The sequence below is a fragment of the Equus asinus genome, chromosome 3, assembly GCF_041296235.1.
Source record: "Equus asinus isolate D_3611 breed Donkey chromosome 3, EquAss-T2T_v2, whole genome shotgun sequence".
Taxonomy (NCBI): domain Eukaryota; kingdom Metazoa; phylum Chordata; class Mammalia; order Perissodactyla; family Equidae; genus Equus; species Equus asinus.
This window is the reverse complement of record NC_091792.1, coordinates 42,468,142-42,492,109: the sequence shown is the minus strand read 5'-3', so window position 1 is coordinate 42,492,109 and position 23,968 is coordinate 42,468,142. Positions and strand designations below refer to the sequence as shown.

At 37.8% G+C, this 23,968-nt stretch overlaps 1 protein-coding gene and 1 long non-coding RNA gene across 9 annotated transcripts in view; one reads left to right on the top strand and one right to left on the bottom strand.

Moving 5' to 3' along the window:
• GUCY1A1 (guanylate cyclase 1 soluble subunit alpha 1) overlaps window positions 1-2,475 on the bottom strand; it is a 63,707-nt gene extending 61,232 nt beyond the window's left edge. Inside the window, exons 1-2 of one of the 6 annotated variants that reach the window (XM_070504948.1) lie at window positions 2,095-2,475; window positions 1,448-1,560 (exon numbers count right to left, since the gene is read on the bottom strand). The gene's annotated coding sequence lies outside the window, so the exon portion shown is untranslated. The other 5 variants (XM_014843981.3, XM_044767062.2, XM_070504947.1 and 2 more) reach the window with 5 other exon arrangements.
• Window positions 662-14,515, top strand: LOC106833006 (uncharacterized). Of its 3 annotated transcripts, XR_011501970.1 has the most exons (7): window positions 662-904; window positions 3,271-3,302; window positions 3,963-5,667; window positions 6,616-6,720; window positions 8,616-8,891; window positions 9,641-9,855; window positions 10,049-14,515. It is a non-coding gene; the product is annotated as an uncharacterized lncRNA (long non-coding RNA). The 3 variants fall into 3 exon arrangements; XR_001398534.3 differs by lacking the exon at window positions 3,963-5,667; XR_011501971.1 differs by lacking the exons at window positions 3,271-3,302; window positions 3,963-5,667.
• Window positions 14,516-23,968: the final 9,453 nt, after the last annotated feature.

Genomic DNA, 23,968 nt, shown 5'->3' with positions numbered 1-23,968 from the left:
ACCTCCGGAAGCAAAACCACAGACCGAGTTGTTTAGTAAATGAACAGAGCATAGACTTCCCAGATGACCTCCACTGAAAGAGTATTAAGTTTATATGGCTTCTTAACAAATGAAGGTTTGCTTCAGAATTTTAGACATTCATATCGTTGTTATGATGTTGTTAATGATTTTTACCACTCTTCACAACATAGTACCTGAAATGACCACTGCTGAAGAGAAAAATATGCCATTTTAAGAAAAGCAACAGATTAGTTCTACATTATGAACCAAGATACAAAGATCTACAACAATCATTAAGTGCTTCAACGTTTATCTATATGTAACTGAAGTCAATGATGTTCCTACCAAAACCAGTTCTAGTAAGTAGGTAAACATTGAATGAAGTCACCATCAGAGGACGAAGCTCGAAAAATCACTAGTAAACATGCCATAAATGAAGCTCGAATTACAAATACACTCTATATATGACCTGTTATATTTAAAACTCAGAGAGCACTCCCAGATGTTGGAAATCAAGATGCATTCGACGAGTAACCATTAAGTGAGATGTACAACCTTCTGGTTTACTTCAGAAGAGGTAAACTGTCAAGTGCAAAATGAAGGAACTACCATGTGAAAACAAGTGAGCAAAAGAAAGATGCATGAAATCTGGAACCTGAAATCACACGAACACATTGCAACGGTGCCCCTCACACAAATGTCACAAGGAGGCTCCTCAGCCCACGGAGTGCAGGCACAGATCTGACGCGTAAAGACGATTATAACCCCAGGCTCACTGTTTCCCAAAGAGCGGCAGTCATAATGAAAACAGAAATCGGACCTCCAAGCAGTAATTAACACGCGCGCGTGCACGCACGCACGCACACACACAGACACTTACTCTGAGCCCCCGGGCAGCTCCAAGGTAAGTTTGCAGGCTGCTTTCTCTAAGCAACCCAGCGATCCTGGCTGTTTGCTCTCGAGGAGGGGGAATCACTCACCGACGCAGCAGCCAGCGAGCTGAAGTGGCGGTAAAGCCCGGGCGCGGCCTCCAGCCCCGCCGGCTGTGAGCTCGGGGCGTCCCTTGGCGACTCCAGCTCGCCCTCCCGTGCGCCGGAGGCCGCAGCGCTGCGCCGGGCTGGCCGACCCCGCCGCCGGGAGCCAGGGTCGTGGGAGAGCTGCGGCCGGGGCGCGCCCCCCGCGTTCTCACGCCCGGGTCCTGCGAGCGCTGTAGACGACACTGCGCGGCCTGGCGCCCACCCCGTGTCAGTTCTCCCCCCTCGGGCGCCGGAGGTCCCCCGAGCCCCGAGCCGGGCCCCCGGGCGCTGTCTCTTTTGCTCCCTCGCTCCTCCCCAGCGTGGGAACCGGGCTCCGGGCCCCCGGGGCTGGGCAGCTGGGATCACGAGGACGACTTCCCAGGGAGGAAGAAGGATAGTCCGGGCCGGGGGCCCGAGGAGAGGGACCGTACCTCTGGGGAACCCCGCGTGGGCACTCAGCGACCACTTACTCGGTGGTTTCCCAGAGCCTGGGGCAGCGTTTCCGGATCTCCAGCAGCTCCAAGGCGCGCCTCGCGAATCCGCACTGAGAACGCAGAAAGAGAGTGGGCGTCAACGGCGGGAGGCCGTGGGCGGGAGAGGGGACCCTGCAGTGGCACCTGCCGGTCCCTGCGCGAGTGTACCCAGCGCGCACGCGGCCGCGACGCTCCCACTTGGGCTCCCTCCTGTCTACCTGCTCAACAGGCTGGGCGGGACGCGCCGCGCCTCGCAAACCCGCTTCCCCGCGCTGCTTCGAAACAATCCCTTCTCGCTGTGGTCGCTCTGTGTCTCTGTCTGTCTCTCTCTCTCTCTGATGACCCTCAAAGGATCCCTTGCAGTTTCTCTTCCTACTGCATTGGACTTCTTTCCAGAACCCTCCTCTTCCCTGCACCGAAAGACTGAAAAAGAAAGTAGCGGCTAAAATGCATCATGGTGAAGTCACTCAGGGCCCGGGTCCCTGGGCTGCTCACGGGGCTCCCTCCCCCGCAGGAGTGGGGCGCCTGGGGCTGCTCCCCCTGCCTCTCTCTGCTTTTTGCCTCAAGTCTAGAGCAGCGAAAGTGTAGGAAAACTGCATAGAAACCTGCTTGTGGAAAACCAGCTTCGTGCTGAGTCCCACCCACTATGCCCAGACTGGAGCAGGGGAACTGAGTCCAGGCCCCTCTGTCTGCCCAATCGCCATCCCAGCAGTTACAGTGTGGAAGGAGCGACGAGGGGAAGGGAACAAAAGAGGAGAAAGAAAAGAGAGGGAGGGAACTCAAGGAAAATTTGGCCCACTTAAAAAAAATCTTCTCTAGAATGCATTGGTCCGCAAAAAATGGTAGTTAAAAAAACACCAGCATTCCTGCTGGGAAGTTGACGCCGGCACGAATGGTTTTCTTATCCTGGTTTTCAGGTTTAAAGCTAATCGTCTCCTTTGCAAATATAATTCTATGGTTGTAGAACATTTAGCTCTTTCCAGTAAGGCCCTGATTCTGCTTGGTTCAGTATCTTGAGTTCTACTCGTTGGGGGGGGGGGGGGGAGGGTGTGTGTGTGTGGGTATTCCAGCACAGAAAAAAAAGTTCTGTTATGAATGTTTGTGAGTCACCTTTCTGACTTAAAAATAAAATCTCATTATGCTATTTCATTGTGAATTCACAATTAATCGTGATTACGTGATCCTTCTTCATATCCAGGAACTCTGAGAGAACTTGTTCATGGTTATCTCCAATTCTTGTATTTCTCCCTAAACCCACCAAGTCTGGTCCCATTTTAGGCTCACCACATTTGAAAATTTTCCTCCCAGCCTTGCCTACTGTGTTCTCCTCTTGCCAAACGTTAGTCAGAATAAACAGAAAAAAAGACATTTAAATAAGGGGGCAAAAAGGTATTTAACTAAACTTTACTTTAGTATCAGGCAAAAGTTCAGAGCTATACATTTGCATTTTTTAGTTCTGCCATCTCTGAAACATCTTTCTCTACTCCCAACTCCTGATAGTCTCTTTGCTAAGTAGGGCTTTTGCCCTCAGAGTACTGAGAATTTAAGAGCTAGAAGGAAAAACAGAAAGAAATATTAACACATAATTGAAAGAGGGTCTCTTACCATTTTTCAAAAAAATAGATTTAATGGTATGAAAGCACAGAGGAAGAAGAGAGATCTTCTGATAGGCAAAATATTTCATAATGAAGCAGCCTTAGAGTTAGGCCTTAAAAAATTGCTCTTCTTTGGGAAAAGATAGAAATTGAGGAAGTTTTTGTTTTTGTTTTGTTTTTTTTCAGGCAGAGGAAAACTTGTGACCAAAGGCATGGAGGTGAGACGGCATGACACCGATCTTCAAGAAACAGACAGGGATGTCATTTGGTAGAAATGCAAAGTACATGAAAAAAAGTATACAAAGCTAAGATAGAAAGATCAGTTGGGTCCAAATGGCCTTATTTGCCTGTCCTCTAGTTGTCATGCCTTGTAGGCTTGTGTAAAGCCTGTTTTTTGTTTTTGTTGTCCTCTACTGGCTTGACTCTTGTCAATATTCCTTTCATCCTGGAACATGACTTGCTTAACCTATTCATTTCTGCCTTTACCAACCTCGAATTCTATAGCACACGGAACTCCTTGATAAGAACTGCAGTTAACCTCAGTAATTTCCGCCAGGGGCTATTTGGTTTTACCAAGGGTAAACTCTTAGCTAGAAAGTGTCTTGCATTTGCCTTCTCTCATCCTTTGTTAATATCAGGCATTGGGGTATATGGGGAAAGCAACCAATCTAGGGTGCTTGAACCACCAAACAGTGATTGTGAGAGACATGCTCTAATCTAGATGTTTGCTATGCGCTGAAAAATACTGAGTTCCTTGGTGTTAGGGAAGTAATCTTTCCAGCCTAAGTGCCTAGCAAAGAACATATTTCATAGTAGGGAGTCAGTAAAGTGACTGTTGAGTGGATAAATGAATTTCTGAATATTTCATCATCTTCCAGGTCCGTTCTTCTGTCTTGTAGATGGTGTGTAGGTTAAAACCTACTTGCCTCCACTTTATTGAGAAACAGAAAGTTGTCATGACAACTTAATAAAAATGTTAACAAGGACAAGTATTCAGTTTAAAGCAATCCTCGGTAGCCTTGTCAGAAAAGCTCCAGCAGAAAGGATCTGGCAGAAAAGCTCAAGATTTTCTTCTCAAGATGCTTTGTTTTTCCTGTCCCCACAATTGAAAACAATACAAAAGCTTTTGAAGGAGATCGGGCGTGTTCAGAGTGGAAGGCTGTGGATGAAAAGCATTCAAATATGTATTCTTTTTACACTTGCAAATGACAGTGGCAACCAGAGGTGTTCTAATTCCTTGCTACTCACACTGTGGTCTGTGTATCAGCAGCATCAGCAGGATGATCTTGTCAGAAATGCAGAAGCTTAGACCCCACGCCAAACCTGCTGAATCAGAATATTCATTTAACAAAATCTTCATGCATTCCTGTGTATTTTAAAGTTTGAGAAGCACTCATCTACAATCAACTCATTAAATAGGCTAGACCTAGAAAGGGGTTGTATGAATCTGTTTAAACCAGGGATTTTTTAGAACTAACACCTTTCTTTTTTCTGGAATATTATTGCCATATCAGCTCAAATAAAGTAATGAACTAATAGATTCATCTCTACTGGTTTCTTGGTCCAGTTCATAAGCTAAAAACACAAATTCATAAACCAAAGGGAATTGAGAGAAAGCGGCAGAAGGAATGCAGCAGAAGGGAAAAAATGAGAGGAATGTTGTACAGTGTTGTATACTTTTTTTTTAATATCTCAGGGGCACAACTTCACTTTATCTTTTAGCAAACAAAAAAAGCACTGATTGTACTATTTATTCAAATCGGGATAACTTGTCAAGCATGAGAAAACTAAGATAAACTTCATTATCTTTTTTCCTCTTTGTTACTCTTTCTTCCTCCTTTTTGTCTTAAGATTATTTGTTTTCAATTTATTTTAAGCATACCTAGTTGGATAAATTTTACCCTGGTGAATTATTGGGACCATGTTAGCTCTCCAAAATGTCTTTTTTGGAATGTGAAATTTTAATTAGGAAAAGCAGATCATGTGAGGTTGGAGTCCCTAAATTTCTAATCGTGGTTCAGATATTCATGAAGCAGCTTGGACTTTAAGAGACTTCAATGGTGACAGAAGTGTTGCTTACTATATTTTCTCAAAATAATTGACATTTGTTAGTGGTAAATTGAGTGGCACTCAGAATAATGCCCTTCCACTCCCAGCCCAAAGAGGTCATTGTCCTAATCCTGGAAACCTGCGAATATGTTGTGTTACATAGCGTATGGCAAGGGAGAACTAAAGTTGCACATAGAATTGGGGTTGCTAATCAACTGACCTTGAGATGGAGAGATTATCCCAGATTATTCTTCTTGGTCCGTTGTAATCACAAGGGTCCTTATAAATGAAAGAGGGAAGCAAGAGAGTCAGAGTCGGAGAGAGTCAGAGTGATGCAATGTGAGAAAGACTTGATCAGTAATTGCTGGCTTTGAAGATGGAAAGGGGTTATTACCAAGGCATGTGTTCAGCCTCTAGGAGTTGGATAAGGCTAGAAAACTGATTCTCCTTTAGAGCTCCAGAACAGAAGCGGCCCTGCTAACACTGTCATTTTAATCCAGTGAGACTCATTGCCGACTTCTGACCTCCAGAAATGTAAGATCATACATTTGTATTAAGTAACTAGATGTGTGGTTATTTGTTATAGCAGCAATAGGAAACTAATATAGATTTTGGTCCTGGAAAGTGGAGAGCTGCTGCAACAAATACCTAAAAATGTGCAAGTTTGGAATGGGGAAATGGCAAAGGCTGGAAGAATTCTTTGGAGCCTGATTTTTAGAAAGCCTAGGTTGCTTTGAATGTGCTGTTAGAAAGAATATGGATGTTAACTCTGTTAGTGTGATCTCTGAAACATGGTAGAGAAAAACCTGTATCATCTTACAGATTACTCAATATGTCATGAAGGGATGGCTGGTAGAAATATGGGTGTTGAAACTGCTCCCTGTGAGGGTTCTGACACAACTGAGGAACAGTTATTGGCAACAGGAGGAAAGGATATCCTCATTATATAGTGGCAGAACTTAGTTGAATCATAGCCTGCCAGTACAGAAATGACGAGTCTGGATATATAAAGGAGAAGATTTCTAAGCCAAGTATTGAAGGCACGGCCTGGTTTCTTCTTGCTGCTTGTTGTAAAATGTGAGAGGAAAGAGAGACTGAGGGAAGACCTATTAAGTGAAAAAGAACCAGGACTTGGTGATTTAGGAAATACTCAGCTTATCTAGATGGCAAAAGATGCCATGCTATTCTTTTACAGGTAAACCCAATGTCCTTGTACTTTGGCGATACTGAGAGATTTCATCGATTCTCGTATTTGAAAAATCTGCTAAATGTATTGATACAATGGATCTGCATATTCTTATTTTATGTTCTAAAGTAATACTTATATTGACTTTTAGCTCTGATATCATTACATAGCACTAGCATTCCATAAATTGTTTGTGCTTCAAGAGGAGACCAAAATGGTACCCTATGGACCTCAATATTTAATGCTCCTTTAAAAATGCTACCTCATAGGAGTAACTTACGTTTCATTGACTTCAGGAAACTGACAAGAAAACATAGGTTGGAAACAATGACATAAAAAGTCCCAAAGATGACGGAGGTCATGGATACTGCAAAATAAAGATTTGAGAAACTTGTTCAAAGGTATTTATTTAATGTAACTATGTCTACTCTATCCAGTAAAAGATTTTTTACATGAGTAAAAATTGACAAGTTTAAAACAAACAATTCAGCCATACAAAGGTATGTCTGTAAAAAAAGAGTCCATAGCTATGTTTAAGTGTTTATTCTAACTTAGTTCAAAAACACACTTAGTTTTCAATATTGCATTTTCTTGTCTAGCTTAGTCCCTATCTCTCACTCTGCTTTTACAAGATTTCTAGGCCTTCCAAAATAATTAGTCATATAAAGACAGATTCTATTTTCTGATTTTTCTACTTTACTAATTTTTAAATAGAAAAACTAATGCCAGATGCCAACAAAGAAGTTATTTGAGCTATTTTTAATAGCCCCAAACTGGAAACAACTCAAATGTCCAGCAACAGATGAGTAGATGAGCAAATTACAGTCTGTTCATATAATGGAATACTAGTCAGCAATAGAAAAGAAGAAACTACTGATACATGCAGTGGCACAGGTGAATCTCAAACATTATGCTGAGAGGAAAAAAAAAAACAGACGCAAAAGAGTACATACTGTATGATTCAATTTATGTGAAATTCTAGAAAGGGCAAAACTAGCCTGTAATGACAGAGGGCAGATCTGTAGTTGCCTGGAAACAGAGTGGGAAATTGCCAGCAAAGGGCACGAGGAACTTTTTGGGTGATGGAAAGGTTCCATACCATGGTTGTGGTGTGGTTATGAGAGTATACGAATTTATCAAAATTAATCGAACTGTACACTTGAAATAGGTCCATTTGATTGCATGTAAATTTACCCTAATAAAGTTGATTTTAAAACAAGAGCTGAAAACAACATCAACAACAACAATCAAAGTTATTAAAAGGAGGATGAACGAATTCTTTTCTGGGGTTCTAACATCTTAATTGTCAAGAAAAAATGGTAATAGTTAACATTATAGAATGTTAAATATGTGCCAGACACAGTTCTAAGCACTATATGTGTTAGGTCGTTTGTTTCCACCAATAATCCTCTGAGATAAGCACTAGTATTGCATCTGCTTAACATGGGAGAAAATTGAGTTACAGGGAGATTAAGTGACTTTCCGCAAGTCACTAAATTTTACCAGCTACCAAGTGGTAAAAGCAGGATTCAAACTCAGGTCATCTGGCTCATAACCCTGGGGTATGAGTCACTCTGTTCATTCTTTAAAGACTTTGTTAATTATGCAAAATAAAAAGGGCCGGTTCAGATTTATTAAACCAGATTCTTTGGGATCTGGCAGGTCCCAGATATCTGCATTTTAACAAGCGTCTGTAGATCATTCTGATGGTGGAAGATCACACTCAGGAACACTGAATGTTTCAATGTAGAAAAGTTGTCTTATTGAGAAAGTCCTTGGGCAGGTACACATTCCTGATACCATTATGTAATAAGCTTGGGTTTTCAACACTTGTACTTTAAACTGTTTATGTATTCTCTTAATTTCTTTACTTGACATTAGTTTAAGCTACCAGGTGAGCAGTGGAGAACATGAGTTGCGATAACTTTATTTCCTAGAGAATGGTTAACTAAATAAAGGTAGTGTGTTTCCATTTAACCATGCATTTATAGAAAGAGAGAGATGAAGAAATATAGAGACAGAGGGAGAGAAGGAATAAAGGGAAGAAGGAAGGAAGGAAGGGAAGAAGGAAATAAGATTAATGAGGCAGGTAGGCAAAGAGTTGGAAGTATATTCAATAAAGCTACTTAAAGAACAAAGTATTAAGTTACTCATGTAACCTTCTCCCAATTCTTTAAGTGTCAGTAAGATTGACTTCGTGCTTCTTTTCATGGCAAGTCATCTTAAAAAATAACCATTGATTAAATGAATGCCTTTTACAGAGAGGTGAAAATTCTTTAACACTTTCTATTTCCAGGAACTGGACTTATAAACAACCCCAGAGCCCCTGTAGTTGAAGCTCCCAGGCATCTTTCTCAGCAGGATGACAGTCTACTGTTTCAAGGGGGTCTTGCACAGCTGAGTTGAAATAGAGTTTTAAAAAGTGGCAGCCTTAATAGAATATCTCTTTTAGAGGAAAGCATTTAATCAAAATGAGAAGAATTTTTATATGTGAGTATAAATATGTGAACTTCTATGAGGCCTTCAATTTTAGGAGAACCATTCCAAGACAGCATGACCTACTGACCTATAGGTAAGAGAGCCATCTGTGTGGAAAGACATGTTTGTAAATTTTCAAATAATGGTAAAAGAAGTGAAAAGTATACTTTAGTTAGTGTGCCCTCACTCCTTTTAAATATTGTAACAGATAAAACGTTTTCTGCTTCCTGTGTGATACTTTTATAATTTAAAGCTGCAAAATATGGTATGATAAAAATGATATGCCTTTCACTAAGCAGCCCAGTGGGAGTAAGGTCTGGTAATTTTCATTATTCTAACGGAGGATGCTCACCAACTGGTGATGTGTCGTACTAATGAGCTAATGAGTCTGTGCCAGAAACATCTAATGAATGGGCATCAATTTTGCTCTTGGTTTTCACTTTACTACTGAAGCCAAGATGTTTTCTTTGAGCTTGCTCCTAAGAGTGTTTTGTGGATGCTTCTCCTTCTTGGAAAAGTGAAGCACAAGGCACATAGATCTCAAAATTGCAAAAGGCAGCCAAGGAGACTCTTAAATGATAGTCTCACCAGATGGGGCCAAAAGGCGTATCCTGCGCCACGGTTTAAAAAAAGAAACTGATTCAAGTTTCAAAGTAAAGAGAACTCTGTTTTGACATTAAAAAATGGCAAATTTTGCAGAGGCAGACTTGTTGAAATCTCATTTTATGAAAATGACAGTTATGGCTGCTGCTCTTATATTTATGAAATACTTTGTTTAAACAGTTGACGATATTACCTATGGGAAGTAGTGTCTTACCAAATCTCTTTCTTCTGACTTTTTAGAGTATTCTCTTTTGGTCTGATTATAAAAGTAGTGAAGTGATAAAAGGGGCCCTCCTTTTCCCACACCATGGCAGACGCGCAGAGAAACCCTTTCCTGTACAGAACACCTGACAATGCTGGATGAAAATTTAAACACAATTTTAAGGCTTGGCCAGGTTGGATGTCCAGACAGGATAATCAGCTGAGACTAGAAACAAGAAAGAAGGGCATCATGGGTAAGTAAGTATGGTAGCTGGCAATTGCTCCGAGGTTATCTGCCTATAACTGGCGGGCAGGAGCTTTGGAAATTGGGTAACTTGTGCAAGGGAGATAGAAGACAAAACCAAGTAGAATAAGAAATGGTAACACACACACTTATTAGAAATCTTGGAGCAGGGTGTTTTCACACGAGATACTTTCTCTTTTTAGGTATTGACTCAGAATGGAGCAAGTCTCTTCTGAGTGTTCCTGACCCCAAGCCTGTACTGCCACAGATTTGGATTGGAAATTCATCAAAATTCAGTGGCTTAAAAATCTTCAGGCAGAACCTTTATTTTAAAGTGGCCAAGTGCTGGGGATGCCACAGGAGCCTGGAAGAAGCAAACACAAATCCTCACCAGGGAAATCTACTTTAAAGACAACCTTCAAGTAATTTTGACAGCTAAGGTCCCAGGAAAAATGAGCCTGTAATAAGGAAGTTACCAAATACATGAGGAAAAATGCCACCGTAAATGATAGAAAGGAAAGAAGAACTCAATAAATTAAAAGTCACATCTACAATGACTGAAAGAGTAGAAATTATTCAAGACAGAATTTAAGTGTGTTTAATATATTTTTTAAAATAAAATGTATTCATAATATAAGAAAGGAACTAGAATATAAAACTTGACCAGTTAAAACTGGAACCAAAGAGAACTTCCAAAAATTAAAAATATCGTAATGAAAAATAAAATCTCATGGAAGAGTTAAATAGCAGATTAGATAAAAGTGAAGAGAATACTAGTGAACTGGAAAATAGGTCTAAAGAAATAACCAGTGTTTAGACAAAGAGTTGGATGAAAATATGAGGGACTGGTTAAGATGTATGAAGGATATTATCAAGAGAGAGTAGGGATTCAGTGGAAAGGCAATATTAAAAGGCACATCAGCTAAGGTTTTCCAGAATTTAATTCAGTCATCCATCTTCTTGTTAGCCCAACAATTCCCAAGAAGGATAAATAAATTTTTAAAAAGTTCACTCATAAATGCATTTGATAAAATAATCAAACCAAATATAAGGAGATCTTTCAAGTGACTAGAAAAAAACGAAGATCATCTACAATGGAACAACAATTGATGGCTAAATTTGCTAACTTCTTAACAGAAACACTTGAAGGTAAAAGAAAATAGACTGTTATCTTCAAAGTGCTAGCAAGTGCTGAGAAAAAAATAATTCTCAATTTCAAATTGTATATTCAGCAAAATTGACTTTCAAGAATTGGTAGATGGGGTGAGGAGAGGTGATATTAGGATTTTACAACTAACGTATCCTTAGTAAAAGAATTTCTAAAAATGTACTACATTTTTGTTAGAAAAAATATTAGCAAAATAGTATTTCCAATCAGATGATCTGAGAGCCAAGACAGAAGAGTGAGCAGAGAAAATACTAAAAATGTAATATGTTAAGAATAAATATAAACAAAGGAATCGATTGCTAAAGTTTGACTAATTTCAAGTTAAGAACTTCCTTTCATCAAAGACACTGGAGAGAGAGTAAAGAGACAAGTTATAAACAAGCTGAAGTTATTTGCAACAGATAAATTAAAAATGGATGAAGAACTTTGTAAACAAACGGGTTTGTTCACATGCCTTATATTTTCCTTTATACGTTTCCAGGAATTTGGTTTCTAGAGAATGAGTTAATTTATGGTTACTAATGTCACTTTCCAGATCATTTCATAAGTTTTAATCTATTTATAATCTTATCAACATTGTGCAAATGTTCTACATAGTTGCTATTATTTTTTATTAGAGATTTATGTTAGACATTTTTCATGAAAAATGAATCTCTAATTATATTACTTTCATAGGTGATTTTAAATGTCTTATATACTTACTGGATTATTAATATTACCACTACCCCTTATTTTGTGAAATATCTGTTTATGTCTTTGCCCTTGGTTGAAGTATTAGAGTTTTTTTCTAATTCATTTGAAGGATCATCTTATAAATTTAGAATATTCACCTGAAACATCAAAATTATCAACCACTAAACTGAATTCTTCTTGATTAAAATTGTGAGAAACTATAGATCACAATGGAATTTAATGAGAAACTGTGAGAGAGACTAATACTCCGTGCTGGGCTGATTATAGCTCTTTTCAAGTTAGTTAAAACTTATGGTGACCATAGTAGGACAATGAAAGAAGAACACGGGGCCTGGCCTGGTGGTAGTAGTGGTTAAGTTTGGTGGCCCAGGGTTCATGGGTTTGGATCCCAGGTGTGGACCTACACATCATTCATCAAGCCATGCTATGACAGCATCCCACATACAAAATAGAGGAAGATTGGCAAAGATGTTAGCTCAGGAACAATCTTTCTCACCAAAAAACAAAAAGAGGAAGAAGAAGAAAAGAAGAACACAGGTGGAGGACTAGTCAAATAGGATGAGGACTTATTTAAAATTAAAATATGCATGCTTTGTTTCTTCTTACTATATTTACAGCCCCCTCTCTTTTTTTTCTGTTTACTGACATTCAAGAAAGATGAAAAAACACTCCCTCAGATTATTCATTCATTAAAATATTTTTATTGAGTAACAACCACACACCAGGCTCTGTTCTAGGAACTGGAGACTCAACAGTATAATAAAACAAACCATTGTTGTCATGGTACTTCTACTATGATGGACAATTAGCAAGATTAACAGGGGCCAGCCCGGTGGCATAGTGGTTAAGTTTGGTGCACTCTGCTTTGGTGGCCCAGGTTCATGGGTTTGGATCCCAGGCTCAGACCTACACCACTCATCAAGCCATGCTGTGGTGGTTACCCACATACAAAATAGAGAAAGATTGGCACAGATGTTAGTTCAGGGCCAATCTTCCTCAAGCAAAAAGAAGAGGATTGGAAGAAGTGTTAGCTCAGGGCAAAACTTCCTCACCAAAAAAAACCTCAAAAAAATTAAAAAATAAAATATGGAGTATGTCAGATGATGATTTGTGATATGGAGAAAAATATAGCAGAGAAGGAAGATGGGGGTGGAATGGTAGGAGAGGATTATTGATGCTAACTCTTTGAGAATAAGTAAAGCGAAGTACTGGATAAATATTGTCCTTTGTTTAGGCTAGAAAATATTCTTATACCTGTGTTCATATAATGAGTTTAATTTATATTTACTCTTTATGCCGAAAAGCTATTTCATTTTAATCATGTTCACTAAAAGAGGCCAAGAATGATCTTATTATATGAAGTATTTGTTTCAATATTTTCAAGAGTATTGACATAATTTTGACAATATGAATTTTTTGTGTAAAACTTTACTCGTTTACTTATAGTTATAAACCATGTTTGGCATAAGAAGAAAATTTTGCTTATCAACTTTTTGACAGTTAACATGCTGATTAGTAACTCACTGGTCTCATTTTAATGAACTCAAGTAGCATAAAAGACTGTGCAGAGTCCTTTAAAAGTAGGAAAATATGTAACAGCTATAATTCTCCTTGTTAAAGGGAGTTTTATAAGAAAATAAATGTGACTCTATTAGGTAAATATTAGAGTATGGGATCTCAAGTTTCCATGACAGTCTAGAAGCATGATTTGGGGACAGTTATGTTTGATGGAGTCAAACCAGCTCTACAATTCAACCTTTTGAGGGCTAGGTAATTTTTCTTCCAGCAGATAGTCTTCCAACAATACGGGATAATACTTTGTACATCTTCTCTGATGCTTCTCTTTCAGAGGAGAAAGAGCAGGTCAAATAACAATGATTATTATGAACATTAAGTAATCCAAGGAGAAGCATGTTTTAAATTCACATTTGCCTTTTCTATAACAATGCAGTAAATCAGAAAAAGAACAAGGGGCAACTGTTAACTTGAATTAGTACTCATTAATTAAAATAAGATTCTTAAAGACTTGAAGATACGTCCTGAAACTATAAAACTCCTGGAAGATAATATCGTTAGTACACTATTTGACATCAAACTAAAAAGGATCTTTTCAAGCATCATATCTTCTCAGACAAGGGAAACAAAAGAAAAAATAAACAAGTGGGAGTTCATCAGACTAAAGAGACTCTGCAAGGCAAAAGAAACTAGAATCAAAACAAAGATACCAAAACAAACCCACCAAGTGGCAGAAAATACTTGCAAATCAGATATCTGACAAGGGGTTAATCTCCATAATGTTTAAGGAACTCGCACAACTGAACAATAAAAAAATACACAATCTGATCAAAAAATGGACAGAGGAGATGAACAGACATTTTTCCAAAGAAGATATACAGATGACCAATAAACACATGAAAAGATGTTCAACGTCACTAATCATCAGGGAAATGCAAATCAAAACTACCCTAAGATACCACCTTACACCTGTTAAAATGGCTATAATCACTAAGACTAAAAATAACAAATGTTGGAGAGGGTGTGGAAAAAAGGGAACCCTCATACACTGTTGGTGGGAATGCAAACTGGTGCAGCCACTATGGAAACCAGTATGGAGGTTACTCAAAAACTAAAAATAGAACTACCATACAACCCAGCTATCTGACTACTGGGTGTCTACCCAAACAGTTTGAAATGAACAATCCAAAGTAACATATGCACCCCTATGTTCCTTGCAGCACTACTCACAATAGCTAAGACATAGAAACAATCCAAGTGCCCATCAACTGATGATTGGATAAAGAAGATGTGGTATATACATACAATGGAATATTACTCAGCCATAATAAGAGACAACTCATCCCATTTGCAACAACATGGAAGGACCTAGAGGGAATTATGCAAAGCGAGATAAGCCAGACTGAGAAAGACAAACACCAGATGATTACGCTCATATGTGGAATATAAACAAATACATGGACAAAGAAAACAGTCTAGTGGTTACCAGGGGATGGGGGTTTGGCGGGTGGGTACAGGGGGTGAAGGGGACCATTTATGTGGTGACAGTCAAGAAATAATGTACAACTGAAATCTCACATTGGTGTAAATTATTATAAACTCAATAAAAAAATTTAAAAAATGAGATTCTTAATTTAGTCTAAATTTTCCTTTTCCATCTTTCAGTATAAAGTTTGATTTTAGAATTTGCTTACTTTACCCTTGGTTTTATTTCATAACTAAGTAGAATGAACCTTTCTAAGTCATTAACCTTCTTATAGTTGGATTCTCTTAAGGATTATCTAAATTTCCTAGTAAATTGAATAGTCATACAAAGCATTGAAATTCATCTTCTACTTATGTCTTCACTGCTGTAGGGAAAGAAGGAAGGTTTTCTGTTATTTTCAGGGAAGGCCATGGCTCAGCTTTTCCAGTGTTTTCCCTAATTTCAGGTTTTTATCACGTTTCTTTCTCCTACACTCAGGAATTCATAGTGAAAATATTAAGGAATCTATATGAGTGTCTATGATTATTGTGGAAGGTTTGAGGGAGTGCTTGGCACTGAGCATATGTTTGCTGTGATAAAACACTTCTCAGAATGCTCCAACTCTTGTTTTAGATTATAGGACATGAATTTCACCACACGGAAAGGCACCGTTTGCTCATCATAACACAAAAGGGGAGATAGCACAATTATCCAAAGGCTTAGGCTGTCCAGAGAGCAAAACTGACTCACTCAGATTCCCAACATTCATCTTAGTCAACCAAATTTAATCAAATGAGCATTATCCTTAAGATAATTGGAAATCTCCTTTAGAACATCCTCTTGTTTTAGATATTTAAAGAGGACAAGCTAAATGCCAGTTGACCTCTTCTTATATAATGATTACTCAACTTCACTCCTATTCCACAGAACCTAAAGATGGGGACTGTAGAATCGTAAATCTACGGACCGTCTATGCTACTGAGAATCACCGAACGTATTAGTTTCTTAAGGCTGCCGTAACAAATTATCACGAACTTGGTAGCTTATAACAGCAGAAATTTCTTCTCTCACAGTTCTGGAGGCCGAGTCTGAAATCAAGATGTTGGCAGAGGGCTGGCCTGGTGGTGCAGTGGTTAAGTTTGCATGTTCCGCTTCTTGGCAGCCCCGGGTTTGCCGGCCCGGATCCCGGGTGCGGACATGGCACCGCTTGGCACACCATGCTGTGGTAGGCATCCCGCATATAAAGTAGAGGAAGATGGGCACGATGTTAGCTCAGGGCCAGTCTTCCTCAGCAAAAAGAGGAGGACTGGTAGTAGTTAGCTCAGGGCTAATCTTTCTCAAAAAAAAAAAAGATGTTAGCAGGGTTGGTTCCTTGTGGAGGTTCTGAGAGAGAATCCATTCTGTGCCTCTCTGCTCATTTCTTCCTGTTGCCAGCAATCCTTGGCCTTCCTTACCTTGTTGCTGCTTCACTTCAGTCTCTTGCTCCATCTTCACAAGGCTGTCCTTTCTGTGTCTCCATGTCTTCTCCTTTTAAATCTCTTATAAAGACATTTGTCATTGGATTTAGGACCCACCCTGCTCCAGGATGATCTCATCATGAGATTCATACCTTAATTATATCTGCAAAGACCCTTATTCCAAATAAGGTCACCTTCTGAGGTTGCAGGCAGACCTATCTTTGGGGGACTACAGTTCAACCCACTACATCATAGTTTTCAACAATTGGACAGTTTTACTTTGTGCATGAAGTTTTGGCGAAGGCTTTCAGGACTGTCTTGTCATAAACACATTAACCATTGTGCCATTTGACGTATTGATAGTGTTATAAAATTAGCCCTTCATTTTGTGCTGTACACAGGCAATGGAAATAAAACCTATTTTTTATCTTTTCCTTTCCACTGAATTTGCTCTGTCTTTTCATTGAAAATGTCAGTGTCATTCCAAGAAGTCTGATTGCAGAGTATAATTTTAAAGAAATTAATCAGCTTCACATAAACAAGGGTAACAGAATGTTAAAAATTATTAAAAGACTAGTTTTTATTTAGAAATGAATGTTGATTATCAAAACATATTTCTTATACAAAAATAAACATTCAGAGTGAAAAATGGGGAATAACATTTACAGCGGCTTTGTTAAAAATGTAAAAAAGTTATGATGGTGTCAAATCTGGGGTCTGAACTTTGTATTTCAGAATATGCTCGTTTTTCTATTATTTAAAAATAAATAATTTTCTTATATATTTCTTTTAGGCATATTACTTTTAAAAAGTTCCTGTTTTAAAAATTCCTAAAATTCTAATTAGGCAAACCAAACCAGGGAAATCTTGGCAAGTGAATTTGTCTATAACAAAGTTTGATTTATTCTTACATTTCCACTTATGTTGATATGTTTCTTCATGCATCTGCATAGACATATATATATATATATGTTGCCATATTTGCTGATCTTTGAACAATATAAACAAATTAGCGATACTGTGTTCACCACAGACTAATCAATATTATTACTTTTACAAGCCACTGGCTGTAAAACTCTTTTTGGACTTATAGTTCTCTCTGTTTTCTCTCTCTCTCTCACTTTTTCAATCTGTGTCTCTGTTTGTCTATCTGTCTCTCCTTCTCTGTCTCTTTTCCTCTTTGTCTCTGGATCTCTTTCCCTACACACACTATATATAAAACAATATATTATGTATACGTTACATAATTCAATATATGTAAATATATAAAATTTTCTATATAATATATGTAACTCCATTTTGTATAACATATATGTATATTTATATATGCATACATTTGTTTTCGTGTCTGTTTAATTAGCACCTTCTCCAATAAAATATTCAACTTCACCAAACCATTGATTTCTTAAAGTGTATTTCTGCAACTCTCTTTGAAGTAACCTTTTTTTTTTCCTGGTTACAATTGTTTCCAATAGTTTTCTTAACAGTCCTTGTTTAATTTGTGATTTCCCTCAATGCATTACCAGGTAGCTAGACTAATGGGTTATTTCTTTCATGTCGTTTTCTTTGAAGCTGCCAATGTTTTCCTCTGCACTTTAAGTAGCAGTCATGGTCCAACAGTGGATTTTATAATCAGAGTTGTGGTAAATTGGTCATTTCTATTAAAGTCAATTTTTGAACCCTCTCCTATTCAACTTTTAAGTAGTTACATCAACTCTTTTAAAGATCAAGCAAATTTTATATGCCAATGGGTGAAAATCTGTGATTGAACTTGGTGGAAAAGCCAAAAGTGGGTTACTAAAATTGCTTTTGATTATTTTACTATCTTTTGGCTTATATGAAAGCATTTCAACTTCAATTCTATAAATTGTATTGGGATAATCAGTTTCCGAGATCCTCCCCAGATGCAGTGGTTTCTACTGGATGAAAATTCTCTCACACAGTAAATCATAATCAAAATCGTAGCCCATGAGCACAGAGCGAGCTTGCGAAGTTTTTCACTGGAAGAAATTCCAGCAGATGCTGACCGGCCCCGGGTCAGGGATACTGAGTCCTGCTGGCAAGGAATTTAGGAACGGTGACTCGACCCCATCCATCTCTTATTTCTGTAACTGTGATAATATAATTTGGCCTTCTCAGAATTTCAATATAACCTCAAACTTTTAATATAACATTTATTTATTTATTATTTAATGACAATGTAACAAACTTATTGAAGAAAAAATGATCACTATAGAGAAGCTTAAGATAAAAATTAAAACCTCGTGTAACATTCACCATTTAGAGCAAAGCTGTGCAATATTTTGGCAGATACATCTTTGTTATTTTATTCATGCATGCGCCCACGTTAAAAACTTCAAATAATACCAAAAAATCAAAACATATTTTGTTTTTTGACAAAATAGGATCACACTCTCTTTATTATTAACTGCTCTAAATATTTCTTTAAAACATTCATGAGTAATTACTAAGGATAAATTCCCAGAAATATAATTGTTGGGTCAAAGATTGCCATTGTTTTTAAGCCAGAGCTGTTTTTAAACAACTTGCACATTTATGACAAAACTGTTTCTTCTAGCATTAGCAACACTCCTCATGGGAAAATTGGAGCACAATTATCAGGTATAATAATGTTGCCATTATAAATATCTAAATAATTATTTAGACTAATTTTTGGAATAAAACCAAATCAGGCAAGTCTGTGAACAACCCGTGCCATGTAAAAGGCCAGAATGTGGTTCTGCATATGCCATCAGAGGGCATAAAGAAATGGAACAAGTTCCTGCCTGAGGGGAGTTTTCAATGTTTTCGGAACAGAATATAGTTCTGTGCAATGCTTTTGGAACACTTATAAAATAGGATGTGTCACACAGGATAGCTAAAAAGGAAATAAAATAGATTTGTAAAACTCTCCAGACATATTCATTTCCTTCATATGAATCTTGCCATTTCAAAACCACATCTAGCTTTTTAAAAATGTGTATTCATTTTTTTTTCCTGTCCTAACATGTACAAATAAAAAGAAAAGAAAAAGATAAGCCCAAGCTTGTCTTGACGCCACCTCACCTGAAGAACAGAGAATCTACACTTGTTCCTCTTCTCAACTGGAGATGGGAGAGAATTCAGCGACAAGGCCCTAAGTTATCCATTGTACATAATGAATTCTCTTCTTTCTTAGGCATCTTGAATGATATTAGTTATACTATTCATGGCAGAATAGGGCTGAAATCCGCCAGGAATACTGGTGGAGAAAGGCTGTCCCATGGGATCTGCATGCATACATCATCGGGCATAGGACTAAAGCATGAAAATAGGATGGCCACATGGAAAGGATGAGGCCACTACACCAGCACCGCAGAGACCTGCGCACTAGAAGATAGTGAAAGAGCAAGCATTCTCTGGTGGTCTGGCCTGAGGATCGCTGAAGGAGCTGGTGTTATTTCTTCTTGCACAGTGTCCTGCCTCTGTGCTTGCCCCAGCCTAGTGTGAATAATACATTAGTTGCCCCTTATCCACGGTTTCGCTTTCCACAATTTCACTTACCCCCGGTCAATCCCGGTTGGAAAATAATGCTAAGTTACAATGCTTGCTTCGTTCACCTCCCTTCATCTCATCACTGTGGGCATTGTATCATCTCATATCATTGCAAGAAGAAGAGAGAGTACAGTACAATAAGATGTTTTGAGAGAGAGACCACATTCACATAACTTTTACTGCAGTATAACTGTTCTATTATATTGTTAGTCATTGTCCATCTTACTGTGCCTAATTTATAAATTAAACTTCATCATAGATATATATGTATAGGAAAAAACATAGTACATATAGGTAGGGTTTGGAACTATCCATGGTTTCAGGCATCTACTGAGGGTCTTGGAACAACCCTGGAAGATAAGGGGAGACTACTGTATCCTTAACTATGGGATGGAGAGGCCTGGATTGTGGGAGGGTCAGGTAGCATGTCTTTTTTATCTCTGATCCCTAGGGCTGCTGACGCACCATGAGTACACAATTGGAACTCAGTAAATGTGGTGCAGAGGACAATACACTTAGCAGAAACCTTAATTCTGCAGTTTCCATGAACTAGTCACCATTTGAGCCTCTGTTTTTCCATAAATAAAGTGGAGACCATGACAAAATCTGTTTCAAAAGATTCCCTCAAAGATAAAATCAAATAATGCTGGGAAAGATATTTTTTATGAACTTTGGAACTCTAAATAGGGGATATACTAGAAAACGGCTTCCTGGGAGCCACTTCTCAAAAAGAGAAAAAGTTCACATTCTGTTGTCTAGGTAAAATATAGCACAGACTTCCTCAATGACATGCTATTGCGTAATTGAGTAAAGTAATCTGTACTGCTAAAATATAATTTTCCTATGAGACTCAAAAATATTACTTTAATTGTGAATGAAAAAAATGAGTCCCGCAAAATACTTATTTCCCTAAAATGAACTTTGTTCCAAGTAGGTTGTCTTAAGTAGGTTTAAACAGTCCAAAGTTGACTGGTTTTATGCTATTGGAAGAATTTTAAATGGGCATATGACAAACCTCCTAAGAATTGGTAGTCATCTCCATTTATAACTGGAATTTTGGATGAGAAGGGGACATCACTATACCAAAAGCACCTCTTCAGAGATTATATATTTCACTAGATCCAAAAAATGTCTTCCACAGACCCTCTGAAATTCAGTTCTTAAAATGCAAATAATTTCATTTTCAGGGTAACAAATGCCTTGATCTCATATGCTAAATTTTGACTGAAGGTTTAAACAAAGAGGACTTTATGTTTAGCAACATTATTTTACCTATACTTGTTTAGCTTATCATTGTGATCTTTTATAAAAATTGTACTATTTTAGAATTTAAATGTGATAGATAATTTTTTTGAAGATGTAGACAAAGCTTTAGTCATCCTTATATCTACCTCATTTAGAACATCATCTGGCATATGGTAGGCAATCAATATGTCATTTGATGAATCTGATTGATTACACTTGGGCAGGCCTACTTGTGATAGATAATTTTTGAAATTAATTTTAAAGATTTCATTTTTCAGGATAATTTTAGGCTCACAGCAAAATTGAGGGGAAGGTACAGAGATTTCACCTATACTCTCTGCCCCCACACATGCATAGCCTCCCCCATTATCAACATCCCCCCACCAGAGTGGTACATATGTTACAACTGATCAACCAGCATCAACACATAATCCACCAAAGCCCATAGTTTCTTGGGGTTCACTCTTGGTATTCTAAATTCTGTGGGTTTAGACACGTGTGTAATGACGTATCCATTATTAGAGTATCATACAGAGCATTTTCACTGCCCTAAAAATCCTCTGTGCTTTGCCTTGATAGACAATTTAAGATTTTAGACATCCACTTTAGGGAGGTCTTGTAGCACCGCTCTTTTGTTTAATATCTGAAAATGTACTATGCCAATTTCCAAGGGATATTGTTGAGAGTGGAATAAAAGACTTTTGAAGTAGGAAGAATTAAAATCTTAAGCACTTGAGAATTCCATAACCTTTTGTACTGTCATATACCTGTCCATATTTGGAAAATGTGAAAACTGCTCCATGACAACTCTAGGTAAGGTTTCAAGTATACTAGAGTATTTTCTACTGTACTTAATGCAAAAATTAAGTTGTGCACATATATTGTAAGAAGATCACAAGTATTTTACTGGGATTATACATAAGATTTGAGGCACTATATTATGAGTAGGTGAGACTTTTATTCCAATGATATTTGTAATTTTACTCTTGACACTCTATGTATGATATTTTAACAGCACAATCTCATGTTCAAATATATTGGTATGTTATTTACTCTGATGGAAAACATCATTAAAATTATTGTTATAAACAACCTAAGCCATCTTGATCATGCACACCTTGCTGGTTCTCTTTCAAGGTAGGTCAGCTATTTTTCCACAACCTTACCACAAGTTATAGTGAAATCACATCTCATCCAGATTCTGTTACACATGCATATATTTATTAAACAAACCCTGATTAGCCAGCAAACACAAAACAGTTTTATGAACTGGTATATAAGCTTGATGAAGTTCTGGTTCTCTTCACTCCTAGGAGATGTTCCTACATCTTGCATGAAAGTTTTCATGGAGGCTTTTGTAAAGCTATTCGCATTTAGGACTCTCTTACTCTCGTAGTCGGCATTAGAGGACCAGAATCCTACCGCGTGTTGGACAAACAGCCCTTTAGAGATCAAGCTTCAAGAACACCTTAGAGAATCTAGAGTTTGCTCAGGTGAGATGGAAAAGGTCCCTGTAATATTTTAAGCAGTTCGCATATCTTTGAATACTGCAGACTTTGCCAATGAAAGCCCATTTCTAGCACTAATTATGCTAATTAAAAAGTAGGGAGATCACAAGTACAGGGTTACCCAGGAGTGTTCCACTTGACCTGTGACCGTTCTTGTTTATGCCTATCTCTTTGTCACAGTTGGATTAACATTAGTCTCAATTTCTCATCTTTTAAAATGTAGTATTGTTATTAACAGTTGCATTATAATAATTGAGAATAGGTTTGACAGACCTTATTTTGTGCCTACAGCTTCTGCTACGCTGCCCTATAGTACTGTGTGTCCTATTGCAATAAAAAGACTTTCATTTCAACATGTGGATAATCTGAAAGACAATCAGTGATAATCCATCTCGCTTTTCAGATGCAATATAAATGACATCTTCCTATTAGGGAAAGCATGAAGGACACTAGTCTTCCCAGACTATGAACTGCTGCTTTGAAAGAGATGGTAGGCAATTTTATAAAGAACTAAGTGTAATAATAGCATATTGAAAAGGTAAATTCTTCAAAAACTATCTAGTAACATCATAATAGAAACAGAGATGGACACAAAATTGACTAACGCTTGTGAATGTATACCAGTTATATTGCGTGTTGGTTATGCTATTCTTAATTTTAAATAAAATTTTTTATTTTAGAACAGTTTAGATTTTTAGAAAAATAGCGAAGATAGTACAGATTTCTGATATACTCCACATCAAATTTCCCCTATTATTATTAACATCCTATATCAATGCGGCACATTTGATACAATTAATTTTGGTATATTCTTGTTAACTAAAGTTTGCACGTTATAAGGAGTTTCTTGGCTTTTACCTGTCTTTTTGTTTCTGTTCCAGGACACTACATTACATTTAGTAATGTCTCCTTAGGTTCCTTTGGCTGTGACAATTTCTCAAATTCTCCTTTTTTCAATGACCTTGGAAGTTTTGAGAAGTCCCACGTATTTTTTAGAATGTCCCTCAACCGGGATTTGTCTGATGTGTTTCTCATGGTTAGATTGCGGTTGTGTGTTTTTGGAAGGAAGATCACAGAGGCCAAGTGCCATTATCATCGTATTATATCAAGGGGACATACTACCAACATGACATCACTGTTGATGAGAACCTTGATCATCTGGTTCAAGTAGTGTTTGTCAGGTTTCTCCATTTAGAAGTTACTCTTTTAACCCCCTTTCCTTACTGTACAGCATGGAAGAAGTCTCTATGTGCAGCTCACACTTAGTTAGTGTGGAATTAAGCTGCACTTTCTTGAGGCTGGAGTATCGAGAGCAATGATTTGAAACTCTTCTATATGAGAGATTCATCTCTTCATTTATTCAATAAATTATGTATATTAGTGTAGACTCATGGATGTTTCCTTTATACTTTGGGCTATAATCCGATACTACTTTATTTTATTGCATGAATTTTTCCACCTTTGGCATTGAGAAATTTTTCAGATGGCTCCTTTGTCCTGTTGCCATACATCCATTGTTTTGTTTTTTTCAATACTTT